The following is a 5,797-nucleotide window of genomic DNA, read 5'->3' on the forward strand; positions in this document are numbered from 1 at the left end:
AATGTAACATTAGTGATATGAAGAAGGTGCCCCCCAGTACTGGTAACAATGTAACATAAGTGATATGAAGAAGATGCCTCCCCACTACTGGAAACAATGTAACATTAGTGATATGAAGAAGGTGCCCCCCCCCACTGCTGGTAACAATGTAACATCAGTGATATGAAGAAGGTGCCCCCCCCACTACTGGTAACAATGTAACATCAGTGATATGAAGAAGGTGCCCCCCACTACTGGTAATAATGTAACATCAGTGATATGAAGAAGGTGCCCCCCCCCACTACTGGTAACAATGTAACATCAGTGATATGAAGAAGGTGCCCCCCGCACTACTGGTAACAATGTAACATCAGTGATATGAAGAAGGTGCCCCCCCCACTACTGGTAACAATGTATAATCAGTGATATGAAGAAGGTGCCCCCCCCACTACTGGGAACAATGTAACATCTGTAAAATGTAGATGGTGCCCCCCCTCTACTTGTAACAATGTAACATCAGTGATATGTAGACGGTTCCCCCACACTACTGGTAACAATGTAACATCAGTGATATGTAGACGGTTCCCCCACACTACTGGTAACAATGTAACATCAGTGATATGAAGAAGGTTCCCCCCCCCACTACTGGGAACAATGTAACATCTGTAAAATGTAGATGGTGCCCCCCCACTGCTGGTAACAATGTAACATCAGTGATATGTAGACGGTTCCCCCACACTACTGGTAACAATGTAACATCAGTGATATGTAGACGGTTCCCCCACACTACTGGTAACTATGTAACATCAGTGATATGAAGAAGGTGCCCCCCCCCACTACTGGTAACAATGTAACATCAGTGATATGAAGAAGGTGCCCCCCACTACTGGTAACAATGTAACATCAGTGATATTATGCAGGTGCCCCCCCACTAGTGGTAACAATGTAACATCAGTGATATGAAGGAGGTTCCCCCCCTACTGGTAACAAAGTAACATCAGTGATATGAAGAAGGTTCCCCCCATTACTGGTAACAATGTAACATCAGTGATATGAAGAAGGTTCCCCCCCTACTGGTAACAAAGTAACATCAGTGATAATATGCAGGTGCCCCCCCAATACTGGTAACAATGTAACCTCAGTGATATTATGCAGGTGCCCCCCCCACTACTGGTAACAATGTAACCTCAGTGATATTATGCAGGTGCCCCCCCCCACTACTGGTAACAATGTAACATCAGTGATATTATGCAGGTGCCCCCCCACTAGTGGTAACAATGTAACATCAGTGATATGAAGAAGGTTCCCCCCATTACTGGTAACAATGTAACATCAGTGATATGAAGAAGGTTCCCCCCTACTGGTAACAATGTAACATCAGTGATATTATGCAGGTGCCCCCCCAATACTGGTAACAATGTAACCTCAGTGATATTATGCAGGTGCCCCCCCCCCACTACTGGTAACAATGTAACATCAGTGATATTATGCAGGTGCCCCCCCACTACTGGTAACAATGTAACATCAGTGATATGAAGAAGGTGCCCCCCACTACTGGTAAAAATGTAACATCAGAGATATGAAGAAGGTGCCCCCCCACTGCTGGTAACAATGTAACATCAGTGATATGAAGAAGGTGCCCCCCCACTACTGGTAGGAATGTAACATCAGTGATATGAAGAAGGTGCCCCCCCCCACTACTGGTAACAATGTAACATCAGTGATATGAAGAAAGTGCCCCCCACTACTGGTAACAATGTATAATCAGTGATATGAAGAAGGTGCCCCCCCCCCACTACTGGTAACAATGTAACATCAGTGATATGAAGAAGGTGCCCCCCTCACTACTGGTAATAATGTAACATCAGTGACATGAAGAAGGTGCCCCCCCCCCACTACTGGTAACAATGTAACATCAGTGATATGAAGAAGGTGCCCCCCCCCACTACTGGTAACAATGTAACATCAGAGATATGAAGAAGGTGCCCCCCCACTCGTAACAATGTAACATCAGTAATATGAAGGTGCCCCCCAATTACTGGTAACAATGTAACATCAGTGACATGAAGAAGATGCCCCCCCCCCCGCACTGGTAACAATGTAACATCAGTAAAATGAAGAAGGTGCCCCCCCCACTACTGGTAACAATGTAACATCAGTAATATGAAGAAGGTGCCCCCCCATTACTGGTAACAATGTAAAATCAGTGACATGAAGAAGGTGCCCCCCACTACTGGTAACAATGTAACATCAGAGATATGAAGAAGGTGCCCCCCCCCACTACTGGTAACAATGTAACATCAGCAATATGAAGAAGGTGCCCCCCCCCCACTACTGGTAACAATGTAACATCAGTAATATGAAGAAGGTGCCCCACCACTACTGGTAACAATGTACCATCAGTGACATGAAGAAGGTGCCCCCCCATTACTGGTAACAATGTATCATCAGGGATATGAAGAAGGTGCCCCCCAGTACTGGTAACAATGTAACATCAGTAATATGAAGAAGGTGCCCCACCACTACTGGTAACAATGTAACATCAGTGACATGAAGAAGGTGCCCCCCCCCCACTACTGGTAACAATGTAACATCAGTGATATGAAGAAGGTCCCCCCACTACTGGTAACAATGTAACATCAGAGATATGAAGAAGGTGCCCCCCACTACTGGTAACAATGTAACATCAGTGATATGAAGAAGGTGCCCCCCATTACTGGTAACAATGTAACATCAGTAATATGAAGAAGGTGCCCCCCCCCACTACTGGTAACAATGTACCATCAGTGACATGAAGAAGGTGCCCCCTCCCACTATTGGTAACAATGTAACATCAGTGATATGAAGAAGGTGCCCCCCCACTACTGGTAACAATGTAACATCAGTGATATGAAGAATGTCCCCCCCCCCCCCCACACTAGTGATAACAATGTAACATCAGTGATATGAAGAAGTTACCCCCCACTACTGGTAACAATGTAACATCAGTGATATGAGGAAGGTGCCCCCCCCCACTACTGGTAACAATGTAACATCAGTAATATGAAGAAAGTGCCCCCTCACTACTGGTAACAATGTAACATCAGTGATATGAAGAAGGTGCCCCCCCCCCCACTACTGGTAACAATGTAACATCAGTGATATGAAGAAGGTGTCCCCCACTACTGGTAACAATGTAACATCAGTGATATGAAGAAGGTGCCCCCCCACTACTGGTAACAATGTAACATCAGTGATATGAAGAAGGTGCCCTTCACTACTGGTAACAATGTAACATCAGTGATATGAAGAAGGTGCCCCCCAGTACTGGTAACAATGTAACATCAGTGATATGAAGATGCCCCCCCACTACTGGTAACAATGTAACATCAGTAATATGAAGAAGGTGCCCCCCACTACTGGTAACAATGTAACATCAGCGATATGAAGGTGCCTCCCCCTACTACTGGTAACAATGTAACATCAGTGATAGGAAGAAGGTGCCCCCCAGTACTGGTAACAATGTATCATCAGTGATATGAAGAAGGTGTCCCCCCCAGTACTGGTAACAATGTAACATCAGTGATATGAAGAAGGTGCCCCCCAGTACTGGTAACAATGTCTCATCAGTGATATGAAGAAGGTGTCCCCCCCACTACTGGTAACAATGTAACATCAGTGATATGAAGACGGTGCCCCCCACTACTGGTAACAATGTAACATCAGTGATATGAAGAAGGCGCCCCCCATTACTGGTAACAATGTAACATCAGTGATATGAAGAAGGTGCCCCCCCCACTACTGGTAACAATGTAACATCAGTGATATGTAGAAGGCGCCCCCCATTACTCGTAACAATGTAACATCAGTGATATGAAGAAGGTGCCCCCCCACTGCTCGTAACAATGTAACATCAGTGATATGGAGAAGGTGTCCCCCACTACTGGTAACAATGTAACATCAGTGATATGAAGGTGCCCCCCCCCACTGGTAACAATGTAACATCAGTGATATGAAGAAGGTGTCCCACCCAGTACTGGTAACAATGTAACATCAGTGATATGAAGAAGGTGCCCCCCCATTACTGGTAACAATGTAACATCAGTGATATGAAGAAGGTGCCCCCCACTACTGGTAACAATGTAACATCAGTGATATGAAGAAGGTGCCCCCCCACTACTGGTAACAATGTAACATCAGTGATATGAAGAAGGTGCCCCCCCCCCCACTACTGGTAACAATGTAACATCAGTGATATGAAGAAGGTGCCCCCCAGTACTGGTAACAATGTAACATCAGTGATATGAAGAAGGTGCCCCCACACTACTGGTAACAATGTAACATCAGTGATATGAAGAAGGTGCCCCCCAGTACTGGTAACAATGTAACATCAGTGATATGAAGAAAGTGCCCCCCCACTACTGGTAACAATGTAACATCAGTGATATGAAGAATGTCCCCCCCCCACACTAGTGATAACAATGTAACATCAGTGATATGAGGAAGGTGCCCCCCCCCACTACTGGTAACAATGTAACATCAGTAATATGAAGAAAGTGCCCCCCCACTACTGGTAACAATGTAACATCAGTGATATGAAGAAGGTCCCCCCCACTACTGGTAACAATGTAACATCAGTGATATGAAGAAGGTGCCCCCCCACTACTGGTAACAATGTAACATCAGTGATATGAAGAAGGTGCCCCCCCACTACTGGTAACAATGTAACATCAGTGATATGAAGAAGGTGTCCCCCAGTACTGGTAACAATGTAACATCAGTGATATGTAGAAGGTGCCCCCCCCACTACTGGTAACAATGTAACATCAGTGATATGAAGAAGGTGCCCCCCCCACTACTGGTAACAATGTAACATCAGTGATATGAAGGTGCCCCCCCCACTACTGGTAACAATGTAACATCAGTGATATGAAGAAGGTGCCCCCCACTACTGGTAACAATGTAACATCAGTGATATGAAGGTGCCCCCCCTACTACTGGTAACAATGTAACATTAGTGATAGGAAGGTGCCCCCCAGTACTGGTAACAATGTATCATCAGTGATATGAAGAAGGTGTCCCCCCCAGTACTGGTAACAATGTAACATCAGTGATATGAAGAAGGTGCCCCCCAGTACTGGTAACAATGTATCATCAGTGATATGTAGAAGGCGTCCCCCATTACTCGTAACAATGTAACATCAGTGATATGAAGAAGGTGCCCCCCCACTACTGGTAACAATGTAACATCAGTGATATGGAGAAGGTGTCCCCCCCCACTACTGGTAACAATGTACCATCAGTGATATGGAGAAGGTGTCCCCCACTACTGGTAACAATGTAACATCAGTGATATGAAGGTGCCCCCCCCCCCACTGGTAACAATGTAACATCAGTGATATGGAGAAGGTGCCTCCCCACTACTGGTAACAATGTAACATCAGTGATATGAAGAAGGTGCCCCCCCATTACTGGTAACAATGTAACATCAGTGATATGAAGAAGGTGCCCCCCAGTACTGGTAACAATGTAACGTCAGTGATATGAAGAAGGTGCCCCCCCCACTACTGGTAACAATGTAACATCAGTGGTATGAAGAAGGTGCCCCCCAGTACTGGTAACAATGTAACATCAGTGATATGAAGAAGGTGCCCCCCAGTAATGGTAACAATGTAACATCAGTGATATGAAGAAGGTGCCTCCCCCCAGTACTGGTAACAATGTAACGTCAGTGATATGAAGAAGGTGCCCCCCTTCCCACTACTGGTAACAATGTAATATTAGTGATATGAAGAAGGTGCCCCCCCACTACTGGTAACAATGTAACATCAGTGATATG

The sequence above is a fragment of the Rhinoderma darwinii genome, chromosome 8, assembly GCF_050947455.1.
Source record: "Rhinoderma darwinii isolate aRhiDar2 chromosome 8, aRhiDar2.hap1, whole genome shotgun sequence".
Classification (NCBI taxonomy): Eukaryota; Metazoa; Chordata; class Amphibia; order Anura; family Rhinodermatidae; genus Rhinoderma; species Rhinoderma darwinii.